At 61.2% G+C, this 15,000-nt stretch overlaps 2 non-coding genes across 2 annotated transcripts; both read left to right on the top strand.

Annotated features, from left to right (window-relative positions):
- The first annotated feature begins 9,929 nt into the window (after window positions 1-9,929).
- LOC142793929 (small subunit ribosomal RNA) lies at window positions 9,930-11,744 on the top strand. Its single transcript, XR_012891934.1, has one exon. It is a non-coding gene; the product is annotated as a small subunit ribosomal RNA (ribosomal RNA).
- A 1,719-nt stretch (window positions 11,745-13,463) lies between these two features.
- LOC142793926 (5.8S ribosomal RNA) lies at window positions 13,464-13,616 on the top strand. Its single transcript, XR_012891931.1, has one exon. It is a non-coding gene; the product is annotated as a 5.8S ribosomal RNA (ribosomal RNA).
- Window positions 13,617-15,000: the final 1,384 nt, after the last annotated feature.

Below are 15,000 nucleotides of genomic sequence, written 5' to 3'. Positions count from 1 at the left end.
ACTGCCGTGCTTTGCGGCATAGCACCGTGCGCAAAAACGGTGCGCATGCAAGAGGTGTCAGAGCTAGCGAACTTTTGCCACGAGCAACAGGTCACTAAAAGCCTATAGATGACGGTGTTGGAGGAAAAGAAAAATATCGAGAAAGCACTGCGGTGTGCCGTGCGTAGGGACGGGCGCGCGTGCCACATGCCGCCGAAATATGGGTGTCGGAGAAAACAGAGTGCCGCGCGTAACGAGGGGCGCGCGTGTTACAGAGAGATATGCCCAAACGCATGAAAGTGTACGCAGGTGTCCTAAGGCAGTTTTTTTTTTTCCTCATTTTGATGTCGCCCCGGCTGACGTGGTTTTCGTTTTTCCGTGCCGCCCCGGCTGACGCGGTTTTCGTTTTTCCGTGCCGCCCCGGCTGACGCAGTTTTTGCGCCGCCCCGGCTGACGCGGTTTTCGCGCCGCCCCGGCTGACGCGGTTCCGACTTTGCACTTTTTGGCTCACCCCGGCTGGCGGCCCACTCACTCGATCGCCAGGTCTGTTTGCCCCGGTGGTTCCACCGCCAGGCTTAAGCGCGAACTTTTTTTGTTTGTTTTCTTTTGATTAAGCGCAAGCTTTTTTCTTTGTTTTCTTTTGATTAAGCGCGGGCTTTTTTCTTTGTTTTTTTTGCATTCGCCCCGGCAGACGCGGTTTTTGCGCCGCCCCGGCTGACGCGGTTTTTGCCGCCCCGGCTGACGCAGTTCGGACTTAGCACTTTTCGGCTGTGCCTGGCTGGCGGCCCACTCACTCGATCGCCATGTCTGTTTGCCACAGTTTTCCCGGTGGTGCCGCACCCGGGCTCGCCCCGGCTGACGCGGTTTCGTGCCGCCCCGGCAGACGCGGTTTTCGCGCCGCCCCGGCTGACGCGGTTTCGTGCCGCCCCGGCAGACGCGGTTTTTTGCCGCCCCGGCTGACGCAGTTCGGACTTGGCACTTTTTGGCTGAGCCTTGCTGGCGGCCCACTCACTCGATCGCCATGTCTGTTTGCCACAGTTTTCCCGGTGGTGCCGCACCCGGGCTCGCCCCGGCAGACGCGTTTTTTTTTTCTTTCGCCCCGGCTGACGCAGTTTTCGCGCCGCCCCGGCAGACGCGGTTTTCGCGCCGCCCCGGCAGACGCGGTTTTTTGCGCCGCCCCGGCTGACGCAGTTCGGACTTGGCACTTTTTGGCTGAGCCTGGCTGGCGGCCCACTCACTCGATCGCCATGTCTGTTTGCCACAGTTTTCCCGGTGGTGCCGCACCCGGGCTCGCCCCGGCTGACGCAGTTTTCGCGCCGCCCCGGCTGACGCGGTTTCGTGCCGCCCCGGCAGACGCGGTTTTTTGCGCCGCCCCGGCTGACGCGGTTTTTTGCCGCCCCGGCTGACGCAGTTCGGACTTGGCACTTTTCGGCTGTGCCTGGCTGGCGGCCCACTCACTCGATCGCCATGTCTGTTTGCCACAGTTTTCCCGGTGGTGCCGCACCCGGGCTCGCCCCGGCAGACGCGTTTTTTTTTTTTCTTTCGCCCCGGCTGACGCAGTTTTCGCGCCGCCCCGGCTGACGCGGTTTCGTGCCGCCCCGGCAGACGCGGTTTTTTGCGCCGCCCCGGCTGACGCGGTTTTTGCCGCCCCGGCTGACGCAGTTCGGACTTAGCACTTTTTGGCTGAGCCTGGCTGGTGGCCCACTCACTCGATCGCCATGTCTGTTAGCCACAGTTTTCCCGGTGGTGCCGCACCCGGGCTCGCCCCGGCTGACGCAGTTTTCGCGCCGCCCCGGCTGACGCGGTTTCGTGCCGCCCCGGCAGACGCGGTTTTCGCGCCGCCCCGGCTGACGCGGTTTTTGCCGCCCCGGCTGACGCAGTTCGGACTTAGCACTTTTCGGCTGTGCCTGGCTGGCGGCCCACTCACTCGATCGCCATGTCTGTTTGCCACAGTTTTCCCGGTGGTGCCGCACCCGGGCTCGCCCCGGCTGACGCGGTTTCGTGCCGCCCCGGCAGACGCGGTTTTCGCGCCGCCCCGGCTGACGCGGTTTCGTGCCGCCCCGGCAGACGCGGTTTTTTGCCGCCCCGGCTGACGCAGTTCGGACTTGGCACTTTTTGGCTGAGCCTTGCTGGCGGCCCACTCACTCGATCGCCATGTCTGTTTGCCACAGTTTTCCCGGTGGTGCCGCACCCGGGCTCGCCCCGGCAGACGCGTTTTTTTTTTCTTTCGCCCCGGCTGACGCAGTTTTCGCGCCGCCCCGGCAGACGCGGTTTTCGCGCCGCCCCGGCAGACGCGGTTTTTTGCGCCGCCCCGGCTGACGCAGTTCGGACTTGGCACTTTTTGGCTGAGCCTGGCTGGCGGCCCACTCACTCGATCGCCATGTCTGTTTGCCACAGTTTTCCCGGTGGTGCCGCACCCGGGCTCGCCCCGGCTGACGCAGTTTTCGCGCCGCCCCGGCTGACGCGGTTTCGTGCCGCCCCGGCAGACGCGGTTTTTTGCGCCGCCCCGGCTGACGCGGTTTTTTGCCGCCCCGGCTGACGCAGTTCGGACTTGGCACTTTTCGGCTGTGCCTGGCTGGCGGCCCACTCACTCGATCGCCATGTCTGTTTGCCACAGTTTTCCCGGTGGTGCCGCACCCGGGCTCGCCCCGGCAGACGCGTTTTTTTTTTTTCTTTCGCCCCGGCTGACGCAGTTTTCGCGCCGCCCCGGCTGACGCGGTTTCGTGCCGCCCCGGCAGACGCGGTTTTTTGCGCCGCCCCGGCTGACGCGGTTTTTGCCGCCCCGGCTGACGCAGTTCGGACTTAGCACTTTTTGGCTGAGCCTGGCTGGTGGCCCACTCACTCGATCGCCATGTCTGTTAGCCACAGTTTTCCCGGTGGTGCCGCACCCGGGCTCGCCCCGGCTGACGCAGTTTTCGCGCCGCCCCGGCTGACGCGGTTTCGTGCCGCCCCGGCAGACGCGGTTTTCGCGCCGCCCCGGCTGACGCGGTTTTTGCCGCCCCGGCTGACGCAGTTCGGACTTAGCACTTTTCGGCTGTGCCTGGCTGGCGGCCCACTCACTCGATCGCCATGTCTGTTTGCCACAGTTTTCCCGGTGGTGCCGCACCCGGGCTCGCCCCGGCTGACGCAGTTTTCGCGCCGCCCCGGCTGACGCGGTTTCGTGCCGCCCCGGCAGACGCGGTTTTCGCGCCGCCCCGGCTGACGCGGTTTCGTGCCGCCCCGGCAGACGCGGTTTTTTGCCGCCCCAGCTGACGCAGTTCGGACTTAGCACTTTTTGGCTGAGCCTTGCTGGCGGCCCACTCACTCGATCGCCATGTCTGTTTGCCACAGTTTTCCCGGTGGTGCCGCACCCGGGCTCGCCCCGGCAGACGCGTTTTTTTTTTCTTTCGCCCCGGCTGACGCAGTTTTCGCGCCGCCCCGGCAGACGCGGTTTTCGCGCCGCCCCGGCAGACGCGGTTTTTTGCGCCGCCCCGGCTGACGCGGTTTTTTGCCGCCCCGGCTGACGCAGTTCGGACTTGGCACTTTTTGGCTGAGCCTGGCTGGCGGCCCACTCACTCGATCGCCATGTCTGTTTGCCACAGTTTTCCCGGTGGTGCCGCACCCGGGCTCGCCCCGGCTGACGCAGTTTTCGCGCCGCCCCGGCTGACGCGGTTTCGTGCCGCCCCGGCAGACGCGGTTTTTTGCGCCGCCCCGGCTGACGCGGTTTTTTGCCGCCCCGGCTGACACGGTTCGGACTTTGCACTTTTCGGCTGTGCCTGGCTGGCGGCCCACTCACTCGATCGCCATGTCTGTTTGCCACAGTTTTCCCGGTGGTGCCGCACCCGGGCTCGCCCCGGCAGACGCGTTTTTTTTTTTTTTTTCTTTCGCCCCGGCTGACGCAGTTTTCGCGCCGCCCCGGCTGACGCGGTTTCGTGCCGCCCCGGCAGACGCGGTTTTTTGCGCCGCCCCGGCTGACGTGGTTTTTGCCGCCCCGGCTGACGCAGTTCGGACTTTGCACTTTTTGGCTGAGCCTGGCTGGCGGCCCACTCACTCGATCGCCATGTCTGTTTGCCACAGTTTTCCCGGTGGTGCCGCACCCGGGCTCGCCCCGGCAGACGCGTTTTTTTTTTTCCTTCGCCCCGGCAGACGTGGTTCCCCCCCCCCCCTCCGTCTTTCTTTTTGTTTTTTTTTTTCGCCGCGGCTGAAGTGGATTTTTCGGTGCCTCGACGCCCCGGTAGTCGCGGTTTTTCCGTTTCCGCACGGCCCCGGCTGACGCTGCTCGGTCACAGTCGCCTTTTGTGGTGATTGCAGACTTCTTGAGCGCGGGTGTTTTTTTTTTTTGTTGTTGTTGTTGTTTTATTACGCATTCGCTCCAGCAGACGCTGTTTAGACTTTTTGTTTCCTCTTTTATCCTGCGACGAGGTGACGAGGTTTATTCGGTGCCCCGCCGCCCCGGCTGAAGTGATTTTTCCTGTCCCGTGCCGCCCCGGCTGACGCGGTTGGGACTTCGCGTTTGTTCGGCCGCCACGGGTTTTGGCGCACTCGCTCGGTTGCTTGTTGTTGCCACTTGTTGCGAACCCAGGTTTCTTGAGCGAGCGCGGGCGTTTTTTCTTCCTTTCTTTCTTTGTTCTATGTGTTAGCGAATCGGCCTTTAATATCACACGAGGACTCACAACCAACAATTTTCAGTTTGAAGTGTAAAAAATCTGCAGGTGTTGACGTAACTGACTTGCCCCGTACCCTTGAGTACATCCATGAAGTTCTCGTAGTACTACTAAATCGCATTATTCCAAGTGGAGAAATTCCCATAAACTTGCAAACCTCTACACGAAAATCGGTGCGCGTGATAAAGTTGAAAATTATCGTCCGATATCAAATGTGCCTTCTATAACACAAATTCTAGGAAAAAAAAAAAAAAAAACACTTGTTCGCCGTTTTCTGCGCCGTGACTGGCAGCACTCCGGCGAAGCGAAACGGGGTCGATTCGAGCACGATATCGGCGTCTTTCGACGTGCTCGCCGGCGACCGTCGCACGAGTACGTCGCACGAGCGCGTCTGCCGGGGCGCCGTTTGCGAAGCCGACGCAAAAGTGGGAACCGCCGCTCGGATGATCGCCGCTTTCGGCAGAGTGAGTGTTGGCACTCCGGGGAAGCGAAACAGCGTGAATGCGCCCACGAAATCGGCGTATTTTGAAGTGCCCGCCGGCGACCGTCGCACGAGTACGGTAAACCGCGTCAGCCGGGGCGTAGTTCGGGACGCCGACGAAAAAGTGGGAAGCGCAACTCGGATCTTCGCCGTTTTTGCAGGAGTGAGTGGCGGCCCTCCTGCGAGACCAAGAAGCATCGATTCGTGCACGAATTCGGCGCCTTTCGACGTGATCGCCGGCGACCGTCGCTCGAGTAGGGCAAACCGCGTCTGCCGGGGCGGGCTTCGGGACGCCGATGCGAAAGTGGGAAACGCTGCTCGGATGTTCGCCGTTTTTGGCCGAGTGAGTGCTGGCACACGGGCGAAGCCAAACGGGGCCGATTACGGCACGATATCGGCGTCTTTCGACGTGCCCGCCGGCGACCGTCGCACGAGTACGGTAAACCGCGTCAGCCCGGGCGGAGTTCGGGACGCCGATGCGAAAGTGGAGAACGCCGCTCGGATCTTCGCCGTTTTTGGAGGAGTGAGTGGCGGCACTCCGGAGAAGCCAAGGAGCGCCAATTAGCGCACGATATCGGCGTCTTTCGACGCGCTCGCCGGCGACCGTCGCACGAGTAGGGCAAACCGCGTCTGCCGGGGCGGGGTTTACGACGCCGACGCAAAAGTGGGAACCGCCGCTCGGATGTTGGCCGTTTTTGGCAGAGTGAGTGCTGGCACTCCGGCGACGCGAAAGAGCGCGAATGCGCCCACGAAAGTGGCGTATTTGGACGTGCGTGACGGCGACCGCTGCAGGAGTACGAAAAACCACGTCAGCCGGGGCGAGCGACACACGGCGGTCTGGGTGCTTATCGCTGCTATTATAGGGGCACCCCGGCAGACGCAGAAAAAAAAAAAAAAATTTTCGACCTTCTTTTTTGCTGGTCGAGCTCGGGTAACCCAGGTCGCAATGGGAGCCGCGCACGAAAGCGGCGTCGCGAGACGCGTTCGCGGTCGCTAGTCGCACGAGCTCGGCAACCGCGTCAGCCGGCGCGGAGTTCGGGATGCCGACGGCTAAGTGGGTACCGCTGCTCGGATGTTCGCCGTTTTTGGCCGAGTGAGTGCTGGCACTCCGGTGAAGCCAAGGAGCGCCAATTCGTGCACGATATCGGCGTCTTTCGACGTGCCCGCCGGCCACCGCCGCACGAGTACGGCAAACCGCGTCTGCCGGGGCGGGGTTCGCGACGCGTACGCAATAGTGGGAACCGTCGCTCGGATGTTCGTCGTCTTTGGCCGAGCGAGTGCTGGCACTCCGGCGAAGCGAAACGGGGCCGATTCGGGCACGATATCGGCGTATTTCGACGTGCTCGCCGGCGACCGTCGCACGAGTACGGCAAAGCGCGTCTGCCGGGGCGAGGTTTGCGACGCCGACGAAAAAGTGGGAAGCGCCGCTCGGATCTTCGCCGTTTTTGCAGGAGTGAGTGGCGGCCCTCCTGCGAGACCAAGAAGCATCGACTCGCGCACGATATCGGTGTCTTTCGACGTGCCCGCCGGCCACCGCCGCACGAGTACGGCAAACCGCGTATGCCGGGGCGGGGTTGGCGACGCCGACGCAAAAGTGGGAACCGCCACTAGGATGTTCGCCGTTTTTGGCAGAGTGAGTGCTGGCACTCCGGCGAAGCGAAAGAGCGCGAATGCGCCCACGAAAGTGGCGTGTTTGGACGTGCTTGACGACGACCACCGCAGGAAAACGAAAAACCACGTCAGCCGGGGCGAGCGACCCATGGCGGTCTGGGTGCTTATCGCTGCTATTATAGGGGCACCCCGGCAGACGCAAAAAAAAAAAAAAAAATTTTTTTCGACATTCTTTTTTGCTCGTCGACCTCGGGTGACCCAGGTCGCAGTGGGAGCCGCGCACGAAAGCGGCGTCGCGAGACGGCTTCGCGGTCGCTAGTCGCACGAGCTCGGCAACCGCGTCTGCCGGGGCGGAGTTCGGGACGCCGACGGCTAAGTGGGAACCGCCGCTCGGATGTTCGCCGTTTGTGGCCGAGTGAGTGCTGGCACTCCGGCGAAGCCAAACGGGGCCGATTCCGGCACGATATCGGCGTCTTTCTACGTGCTCGCCGGCGACCGTCGCACGAGTACGGCAAAGTGCGTCTGCCGGGGCGGGGTTTGCGACGCGTACGCAATAGTGAGAACCGTCGCTCGGATGTTCGTCGTCTTTCGCCGAGCCAGTGCTGGCAATCCGGCGAAGCCGAACGGAGCCGATTCGGGCACGATATCGGCGTCTTTCCACGTGCTCGCCGGCGACCGTCGCACGAGTACGGTAAACCGCGTCAGCCGGGGCGGAGTTCGGGACGCCGATGCGAAAGTGGGAAGCGCCGCTCGGATCTTCGCCGTTTTTGGAGGAGTCAGTGGCGGCACTCCGGTGAAGCCAAGGTGCGCCAATTCGCGCACGATATCGGCGTCTTTCGACGTGCCCGCCGGCCACCGTCGCACGAGTACGGCAAACCTCGTCTGCCGGGGCGGGGTTTGCGACGCCGACGCAAAAGTGGGAACCGCCGCTCGGATGTTCGCCGTTTTTGGCAGAGTGAGTGCTGGCACTCCGGCGAAGCGAAAGAGCGCGAATGCGCCCACGAAAGTGGCGTGTTTGGACGTGCTTGACGACGACCACCGCAGGAAAACGAAAAACCACGTCAGCCGGGGCGAGCGACCCATGGCGGTCTGGGTGCTTATCGCTGCTATTATAGGGGCACCCCGGCAGACGCAAAAAAAAAAAAAAATTTTTTTCGACATTCTTTTTTGCTCGTCGACCTCGGGTGACCCAGGTCGCAGTGGGAGCCGCGCACGAAAGCGGCGTCGCGAGACGGCTTCGCGGTCGCTAGTCGCACGAGCTCGGCAACCGCGTCTGCCGGGGCGGAGTTCGGGACGCCGACGGCTAAGTGGGAACCGCCGCTCGGATGTTCGCCGTTTGTGGCCGAGTGAGTGCTGGCACTCCGGCGAAGCCAAACGGGGCCGATTCCGGCACGATATCGGCGTCTTTCTACGTGCTCGCCGGCGACCGTCGCACGAGTACGGCAAAGTGCGTCTGCCGGGGCGGGGTTTGCGACGCGTACGCAATAGTGAGAACCGTCGCTCGGATGTTCGTCGTCTTTCGCCGAGCCAGTGCTGGCACTCCGGCGAAGCCGAACGGAGCCGATTCGGGCACGATATCGGCGTCTTTCCACGTGCTCGCCGGCGACCGTCGCACGAGTACGGTAAACCGCGTCAGCCGGGGCGGAGTTCGGGACGCCGATGCGAAAGTGGGAAGCGCCGCTCGGATCTTCGCCGTTTTTGGAGGAGTCAGTGGCGGCACTCCGGTGAAGCCAAGGTGCGCCAATTCGCGCACGATATCGGCGTCTTTCGACGTGCCCGCCGGCCACCGTCGCACGAGTACGGCAAACCTCGTCTGCCGGGGCGGGGTTTGCGACGCCGACGCAAAAGTGGGAACCGCCGCTCGGATGTTCGCCGTTTTTGGCAGAGTGAGTGCTGGCACTCCGGCGAAGCGAAAGAGCGTGAATGCGCCCACGAAAGTAGCGTATTTGGACGTGCTTGACGGCGACCGCCGCAGGAGTACGAAAAACCACGTCAGCCGGGGCGAGCGACCCACGGCGGTCTGGGTGCTTATCGCTGCTATTATAGGGGCACCCCGGCAGACGCAGAAAGAAAAAAAAAATGGGGACATGGCGTGCGTCACCGTGCGGCTTCGCAGCGTTGCCGAAGTCGCCGAGCCCTTCGACTGAGCCGAACGGCGGACAGGGAACGTTGGTCGGCCGTTCTAACCTGTCGGTGCCACGCCGAGACGTCGTTAAGGAAAACCGCGTCGTGGGCCTCTACGACGCCGTCGAGTCGTTGTACGTTTGGTGTCCAGCGTGTCGGCGGCGAGTAGCGGACACGTCGTTCACGACTTCGGTCTTTCGCAGTCGACGCGAACTTGCGGAGAGTCGTGGTGCCTCACGTTTTCGGCAGAAACCGCGGCGGAATTTTCCCGTGCGTGCGCGCACGACCTCGGTGCTGTGCCGTCAGCGTAGTGTTGCACAAACTCGTGGCCTACCCAAGGTGCGGTACGTTTGCGGCCGTATCCTCGGTGGGAATTTCGTGAGTAGGGTCGCAAATTCTACGACCTCGGCGGGTTTGAGAGCGACGTAGACTTGTGGCACGCTCAACATGCCACACGTTTCGGGGCACACCCGCGGTGAAATTTTCTCGAGTACGCTCGTATTAGGGCCCAAGGAGGTCTGGGTACTTATCGCTGCTATTATGTGGGGGTTCTCGTGAGCGGCGTACGCGAAAGCGACCGGGTGTCTGATATGCGGCGGGCTTCGGCCTCGTCAAGCGTGTCCTCGGGTCTGCTCCAGGGGAATCCACGGCAGTCGTCTGCAGCCTCATCCGCTTGATGCGTTAGGGGCTGGTTGTCGGACGGTGCCGTTTTACCACGATATCGAGGTGTGTTCCGTGTCGTCCTCGGGCGATTCAGATGCGAAAGCGCCGAAGACGCGGGCGTGACCCGTCGTCTGGCGGCTTTGCAGTCTCGGCTCCGTTGCTAGTTCCGGCCGGTCCACCGACAGTGCAGCGGGCTTGGGCAACCCGCACGGCGCGACCGAGTCGATGCAACGAAAAAGAGCGAGCATGAACGTGCTTCTTGCCGCACGGCTCCCACTCGTCTTTCGGGAAGGTTGTGCCGTAGCGAGCTCGAACGCCGTCATCTCGGAGTGCAAAATAAGCGTGTTGGGGCGCCTGAAGGTGGCCTCCGCCGCACACAGACTGCGTCCGGCCCGCCGAGGGCGAGGACGGACGCGCAGTCGAACGATTACCTGGTTGATCCTGCCAGTAATCATATGCTTGTCTCAAAGATTAAGCCATGCATGTCTAAGTACATGCCGAAATAAGGCGAAACCGCGAATGGCTCATTAAATCAGTTATGGTTCCTTAGATCGTTTCTTCCTACTTGGATAACTGTGGCAATTCTAGAGCTAATACATGCAGTGAGCCTGGAGCCCTTTGGGTAACGGGTGCTTTTATTAGACCAAGATCGATCGGGTTTCGGCCCGTATTGTGTGGTGACTCTGGATAACTTTGTGCTGATCGCATGGCCACGAGCCGGCGACGTTTCTTTCAAGTGTCTGCCTTATCAACTTTCGATGGTAGGTTACTTGCTTACCATGGTTGTTACGGGTAACGGAGAATCAGGGTTCGATTCCGGAGAGGGAGCCTGAGAAACGGCTACCACATCCAAGGAAGGCAGCAGGCGCGCAAATTACCCACTCCCGGCACGGGGAGGTAGTGACGAAAAATAACAATACGGGACTCTTTTGAGGCCCCGTAATTGAAATGAGTACACTCTAAATCCTTTAACGAGGATCAATTGGAGGGCAAGTCTGGTGCCAGCAGCCGCGGTAATTCCAGCTCCAATAGCGTATACTAAAGCTGCTGCGGTTAAAAAGCTCGTAGTTGGATCTCAGTTCCAGACGAGTAGTGCATCTACCCGATGCGACGGCTCGGACTGAACATCATGCCGGTTCTTTCTTGGTGCACTTCATTGTGTGCCTCGAGATGGCCGGTGCTTTTACTTTGAAAAAATTAGAGTGCTCAACGCAGGCGAGTCGCCTGAATAAACTTGCATGGAATAATAGAACAAGACCTCGTTTCTGTTCTGTTGGTTTTTGGAATACGAGGTAATGATTAAGAGGGACGGACGGGGGCATTCGTATTGCGGCGCTAGAGGTGAAATTCTTGGACCGTCGCAAGACGAACTACTGCGAAAGCATTTGCCAAGAATGTTTTCATTGATCAAGAACGAAAGTCAGAGGTTCGAAGGCGATCAGATACCGCCCTAGTTCTGACCATAAACGATGCCAACCAGCGATCCGCCTGAGTTACTCAAATGACTCGGCGGGCAGCTTCCGGGAAACCAAAGTATTTGGGTTCCGGGGGAAGTATGGTTGCAAAGCTGAAACTTAAAGGAATTGACGGAAGGGCACCACCAGGAGTGGAGCCTGCGGCTTAATTTGACTCAACACGGGAAAACTTACCCGGCCCGGACACTGGGAGGATTGACAGATTGAGAGCTCTTTCTTGATTCGGTGGATGGTGGTGCATGGCCGTTCTTAGTTGGTGGAGCGATTTGTCTGGTTAATTCCGATAACGAACGAGACTCTAGCCTATTAAATAGGTGCGGGGTTCCCAGCACCTTACAACCTTCTTAGAGGGACAAGCGGCTCCTAGCCGCACGAAACAGAGCAATAACAGGTCTGTGATGCCCTTAGATGTCCGGGGCCGCACGCGCGCTACACTGAAGGAAGCAGCGTGTCTTTATCCCTGTCTGAAAAGACTGGGTAACCCGTGGAACTTCTTTCGTGATTGGGATAGGGGCTTGCAATTGTTCCCCTTGAACGAGGAATTCCCAGTAAGCGCGAGTCATAAGCTCGCGTTGATTACGTCCCTGCCCTTTGTACACACCGCCCGTCGCTACTACCGATTGAATGATTTAGTGAGGTCTTCGGACCGATGTCCGGCGCGGCCTTTCGGTTGCGCCGGTCTGTTGGAAAGATGACCAAACTTGATCATTTAGAGGAAGTAAAAGTCGTAACAAGGTTTCCGTAGGTGAACCTGCGGAAGGATCATTAACGGATTGTGAAGGGTGAGCGCCTCAGCTGCGTCTGCGCCCGACACTTTCTGCCGCTGACCCCGTTTGGACGCGGGGTCGGCTTTTCCCCACGGGGCTGCCTGAATGTGGAGCGGCACCCCGTGACAAATTGTTGCGCCCAGCGGACGCCAACACCGCGACCTTGGACGGTCGGCCAGGTGGCGGACGCGGGTACAAACGGCGCAACGCACTCATAGGTCGGCTTTCGACCCGCCACTGCACCGTGGCTCGAAGCGCTCGAAATGCGCGACCCGACCGCTGCGGGACCGCCTAGTACTGTAAACAGGAGCGGCGGAGCGCGAACGGCGAGTCGTGGTTACGTCGGTAGAAGGCGAGGCTGCGCGTTCCCGAAACGCCAGCCGAGTGCCCTCCCGACCGTTCGAGCGTGCAAGAACGAGACCCGACAATCGCGCGGCGACTGCCAAGTACGAGAGGAACGGCACAAGCGTCGGCGGTCGGTCAAGGAACTGGCGATGTGACGGGTCCGCTGTGCACCAGTGCATACCGTCCCGCCGTCCGCGGCAAGCGCCTCCGCGTCCTCGGGTGACGGAGGCTGCCGGTCGGTTCTTGCAGGCGAGGGATCTCGCTGGCACCGGTTCGCGTTGACGCGCGGCCGGTCATGGCACGGCGATGCGACGGCCGAGGTGCGCAGTACTCGATGGAGGAACCGCACGCTCCGATGACCGTCCCGCCCTCCGCGGCGTATGCGTACCGACCGTAATGGTTGCAGCAGCGCCGGCCGGCTTTTGAATTCGCCACACGAAACACGGTGCGAGATCGCGGTTAGGGGAGCGTCGACGTTGCCAGGCGTTTTGCTTGCTGCCGAGGGAAAGGCGGCACGGCCACGTCGCGCTCGTCGCGATTAGCGGGTCTGCGCGCTTTGGGAAGGTGCCGCAACGACTTGCCGAAAGAGGAAGCACGGAAGAACGAGGGACTTGGACGTCCCGACAATTGAACGCACTTGCGGCCAGGCCCTTGCTGGCTTCGTTCTTCCGCCTCGAGTAGGCTCGTACGCGGCTCCGGCGCCGAAAGTGGTCCTTGGCACCGACTTCGGTGGACGTGGGAAGTGCCGCGCAAGTACGGCGCGCCTGGCTCCACCTGTTGGCTAAAGTAGGCAGCCGGATCGGCATTTTGGTGTGCGGTGGCAAACCGTGGATGCGAAAAAAGCTTGTGCGATTTCGTGGAACAAAAAGCGGGGGTCCCCCTTTTTATGCGGAGGAGACCGACCCGCCCGCCGTGGTGAACCGCGACGCCACGGTAAAAACGGGAGAGGCTTGTCGATGGGACCGTGCATCCCGCGCTCCACGGAGGCCGGGAGGCGGCCGCCCGAGGAAATGTGTAGCCGTCGAGGCCCGCATCTGCGTGCACTCTTATCCAAATGGGTGTACCGCAGGCATTTTCTGGTTAGGCGGGCCAATGAGAGCGAGCACACAACGATACCTACGGGTCCGGCTTGGAGAACCGGCTTCGACGCCTCCCGAGTATTTATAGAGGGGTGGACCACGAAAGCACTCGCAAGTAGCGGAAGCGAAACGCCGTCCGAAACACACCGTTTGCTCGATTTGCGGCAGCCGAAAAAGGCGCGGCAGAGTTTTGGAGTCCAAGCGTGCGCTGAAAAGCGCCCTTCTTGGCCACTGTTTGGCCGAGTGCCAGAAACGTTTGGTTTTGACTGTACGGAATTGAACAAACACTTTTTCACGACTCTAAGCGGTGGATCACTCGGTTCTCGGGTCGATGAAGAACGCAGCCAGCTGCGAGACTTGGTGTGAATTGCAGGACACACTGAGCACTGATTCTTTGAACGCACATTGCGGCCTTGGGTCTTCCCTTGGCTTCGTCTGTCTGAGGGTCGGATCACATATCAAGAGAGCCTTCGGCGCACAAGGGAACGTGAGCCGTCGACTCGTTTTGACCGCGTCGGCAACACGGACAGCACGCTGAACACCTCACAGCGAGCGCCAACAGCGGCCACTCAAGGGCGAGACGGTGGCGACCGTCGTGCCAGAGCCCAACCGAAACGGGGGCGACCGACTGCATTGAGGATGTGGCACCTCGTTGAGACCGCCGCAGGACTTCGAGTCGGAAGGAAGCCTGCAGGGAAAGTGCGGTCGAGGTTGCGTACTCCTCTCTGCGACCGGGCGCGCAAGAGCTGCGAGAGCCACGGACGCGCAACTTTAACGCACGGTAAACACGAGGAGCGAAAGCCGGCCAGCAAAGCTTCTCCAGCCGTGCGCAAAGTGCGCGAGATCGCAGCCTTGCGTTGCGCTTGTTGCCCTCGAAGTAAGCAGGGTGTCCCGTAGACCGGGCGCTCGAACACGCTGCGGGGCCGTGCCTCCTCCAGGCTTTGCCGCGCGAACAGGGAACGTTCGCGCGCAAAGCGCAGGGAGGTGAGGAGGCTGCGCCCGACGTTTGCGGTTCGCTGCGTACGCGGTTGATGCGGAGAGCACGGCGCGACGACTTGCCGCGAAGCGGAAAAAGTCTCCCGCACGAGTTGGCGAAACGTTGGCGAAGCTTAAGGCGTTCTCGTCGTAGTCCGCCGTCGGTCTAAGTGCTTCGCAGTTCCCGTCCCGTTCAAAAAACTGGGCCACTCCAGTTGGGGCGGGGGCGACGCTACACGAGACGATGCCTCTCGCCAGGCTGCGTGGCTGCCCTTGCGGCGGCGGCGACTGGCCTCGGCGGTGTTTGGGCTTTCGACACGGTCGTTTATCACGCAACTGCTCGGACGACGCACGCGCGCAGCGGAATGCCGCTTGCCAGCCTTGTGAAGATGTGACCCTGTACAGGGTTGCGGGCGCACTTGGTAGGGCGTCGTACTCGGTTCGCGATGGGTTTACGAACGTGTCCCGTCACTTCCACGTCACACCGGTTGTGCGCCGCACGCGTGCAGCGGGGAAGCCGATTGCCAGCCTTGTGAAGAAGTGGCCCTGTACAGGGTTGCGGGCGCACTTGGTAGGGCGAGCGCACGCGGTCGTGCAGGAAGTTGATGGAAGCGAATGTATCCGCTGTCGACCTCAGATCAGGCGAGACAACCCGCTGAATTTAAGCATATCACTAAGCGGAGGAAAAGAAACCAACAGGGATTCCCCGAGTAGCTGCGAGCGAAACGGGACCGAGCCCAGCACCGAATCCCCCGTCCTTGCAGGCGGTCGGGAAATGTGGTGTATGGGAGGCGACGTTCTCGGGTGTTTGCGACGGTGCAAGTCCCCCTGACAGGGGCTTGTCCCAGAGTGGGTGCC

This window comes from Rhipicephalus microplus, unplaced genomic scaffold, assembly GCF_043290135.1.
Source record: "Rhipicephalus microplus isolate Deutch F79 unplaced genomic scaffold, USDA_Rmic scaffold_348, whole genome shotgun sequence".
NCBI classification, from domain to species: Eukaryota; Metazoa; Arthropoda; class Arachnida; order Ixodida; family Ixodidae; genus Rhipicephalus; species Rhipicephalus microplus.
Note: the sequence above shows the minus strand (reverse complement) of the source record. Positions and strands in the feature narration are given on the sequence as shown.